Genomic DNA, 3011 nt, shown 5'->3' with positions numbered 1-3011 from the left:
TGTGTGATGGTACAATATAAAAGCAAACACAATTATTTCAAGGTCTGTTTCTTTCAGTTGTATTTTGAATAGAATTTTGTAGGATACAGACGTTCAACAGCTATTCGGATAATGCTCAAATGAAAATATCTCTATAGAAAGTGGTAGGATATCTCTCATCACATCCTATATTATTATTTAAATGCTGTTACTTCTTAGTTGTATCATATAATGTGTCTGCCACTTGTTTGTCTCTATTGCTTTGCCATTGTTTTCATTGCAAAGGGAAAAAAAAAAATGTTGAAGTTGCTGAAGTGAGCGGGGTCATCTCTCCACAGATCTGACCCATGATTTAGCCTGGTTTTGCCAATTGCTTGTGTGCATGGAGCTAAATACGTTTAAGGCCATGTGGAACATTCCAGGCAAAGTCATGCATATTTAAAATGTGTCTTCCCTTTGCTGTAGAGTTGATATTTCTCCTGTTCTTCCATTGCTCTGTTTTGTTCTATTTCCGCTTTGATACTGTTATTTCAAAACCAAAAACCTCAGATGTATATATCCTGTCCTTTGGGAGCCTAAACTACAAAAACTGCAAGATATAGGATTGATAATATGGTCAGGCCCCTCACAGTTCACATCAAGCAAACAGCGGAGTTGCCAGCAGGTGGATAAACAGGCAGAGGTGAGCTTTCCAGGGAGTCATGGAGGCAGTGTGTGACAGCCATAGCACTGGGCTGCAGCTCTGAGGCCATTAGAGACTGAGCACAGTCAGGGTCCTGCGCTCATGCTGCTTTACAGCATATTTATGGAGCTGTGTTTTCATAGAGAAACTGCACCTCAGAGTCACCCTATAGATCTGTCTGCAGTGCCATATTACCACAATGTACTCGGAGCTTAGTATTTGCATGTACTCTGCTAGTTTGAGCCACACCTTCTGCAAACAGCACTGCACTGATTTACACGAGTGGTGTAATGCAGCATCATTGAATTTTAAATATAATCTGAAGTAAGATTTTCTTTTAATTTAATTGCATTTGAGAATTTAAGTTCTTAATTAGCCATTCAGTCATACTGTGATTTCTTTCTTTCTTTATTTTTTTGCATAGTGCATGGTTATTAGTTAGAGCTTCCCTGCTTCCCAGCAAATATAAATACAGGAATTCTCTGGAACTCTGAATTGAGTCTTTCTGTTAATATGGACTGTGTATTGTTTGGAAGTAACTGAATACATGTACCAAGAATACTTATTCGGAATACTAAGTTTGAGTATTCACTAAACAATTTCTTTACGTATTGAGAATATAGTTACTTTTCTAAAATCAAAAGAACATGCAGTACATAATATTAAATCATGTAATTTAGACTTCAAACAGCACATAATCAGCGAGAAGTAGAAAACACTGCTCATGTGGTGAGTGCATGTGTGATTTTTCCTTCTCTAATTAGTGATAAATAAATGCATAACAAACTGTGAAACAAACATAAAGCTGTTTTTAATCCTATGTTGCATTTTTGCACTATAATTTAAGTGCAATTTTGTGTAAAAGTATTCTAAGTATTCAGAATACAACAGGCTGGTTGCTCCATGTGTCAGAATACGTTACATTTTAATGCAGGTTTTCAGTAAATAAATACATTCTTCCCATCTCTGTTACTATTCAAGATTCTTCCATGATACAAAATTATGGTAAAAGACTGATGACTCAAAAATAATGATTGAGGTTTAATCACATTCAAAGACTCATTTACTGGATTACACAGCCAAACACAAACCTCTTGACTGAACTATTGGAATTGCATTTAGTTAAGGTCAACAAAGCAATGCTGCTGTGGCAACCTGTCTGGAGCCATGGCCAACCACAATGCAGCTCCTGTCTCCACATGTTGTTTGGTCAGGACTGGCTGGAGGACTAGTCAGTTGAGCATCCTTTGGTTTTTAGAGGAACTGATTACTCCATCTTGAAAGACTGGGAATTCTGGGACTTTCTAGCTGTGAGGAAAGAGAGCAGTACAACATCGAGCCTCTTTGCTGTTTAGCCAAATCCGATACAGGTTGACTTTACAGATGGTTAACCTTGTAATAGATTACCAGTCTTATGCATTACTATTTCCCTGACACGTGTCCTTAGAGCAGCATGGAGTGGGTGATGTTGGTGCACTTTTAAAGTTAATCCCAAGGCTCAAAGCTTTACCAACTCATATGAGCCCTCCGTCAGTCACATCTGACATTTCCTATTTCCCTGGACTGCATTTACTTGTTAGCCAAAGGGTCGGGCCTCAGTTACAGGCCGCTAGTCTGCCAGAGCTCAGGAGCAGAGTGTACAAGAGACCATGTTTAGAGGTTGCCCCTTCTCTCTATTGAGAGCAAGAAGGTCCAAACAAGGAAGGAGGCACTTATGACTGGTGATACATCTGTACACATTGGTCTAAATATGTTTGACTAATATGAACTTAAAAAAAATCACAATTAATTATCACTGCAGACATGTTGAGTGTTGCTATTTCAAAAAGGTTTATTTTGTCTTTTGTTTATTAATTAGCAGCTGAAACATGTCAACAAGGTAAATACATCTCCTACTTTATAGTCTTTTGAAAAGAACCCTAGAAGTTAGAATGTCACTATGTCTTAAAACAAGCAATATGGTATTTTACAAAAAATGAATTTGATGATTTTGGTAGAAACTAGGGATGTCCCGATCACATTTTTTTGCCCCTGAGTCCGAGTCCGAGTCCTTTGTTTTTGAGCATCTGCCGATACCAATTCCCAATCTGAGACTTCTATAAAACATTATAAAGAAAGAATAAGATCCAGGATGTTTTGGGGGATCGGATTGTATTGATTTCAATGTGTAGTATGTGGGCTGAACTTAGTGTGAAAAATGAAATGTCCAAAACTTTAATTTTATTAACTTTCCTAACCATTCACCACCATTGTTGAAAATCTTTACTTTTACCACAGTCTGGTCTTGGAATGTATAACTTAGTAAACGTAATGAACTGGACAAAACAGGAACCAGACCAGAATCAGATCA

The sequence above is a fragment of the Boleophthalmus pectinirostris genome, unplaced genomic scaffold (assembly GCF_026225935.1).
Source record: "Boleophthalmus pectinirostris isolate CB_2022bp ecotype Guang Dong unplaced genomic scaffold, ASM2622593v1 HiC_scaffold_21, whole genome shotgun sequence".
Lineage (NCBI taxonomy): Eukaryota > Metazoa > Chordata > Actinopteri > Gobiiformes > Gobiidae > Boleophthalmus > Boleophthalmus pectinirostris.
This window is presented reverse-complemented; position numbering follows the sequence as displayed.